The following is a 278-nucleotide window of genomic DNA, read 5'->3' on the forward strand; positions in this document are numbered from 1 at the left end:
TTTGTCAAATGTCATTATTTTACACACAGCTGATGACGTGTGGACAGATGTTTGACATTCAATTATTCTCCAAACAGGGAACTGCCTATTCCGAGTTATTACAAACAATTGAAGCCCGTGTTTAGTGTTACTCGGAACTCCAAAATGTTTGTGTCATGCATTGTTTTGGAATTTGCGGGTTTATGTACTTCCCACTTTCAATCATACCACACAAACATACTGCTGAAAGTCTGCAGGCTTTTATTTTGAAATTGAAATGCCTTTTCAAAAACGGTAAA

This window comes from Syngnathus typhle, linkage group LG12 (genome assembly GCF_033458585.1).
Source record: "Syngnathus typhle isolate RoL2023-S1 ecotype Sweden linkage group LG12, RoL_Styp_1.0, whole genome shotgun sequence".
Lineage (NCBI taxonomy): Eukaryota > Metazoa > Chordata > Actinopteri > Syngnathiformes > Syngnathidae > Syngnathus > Syngnathus typhle.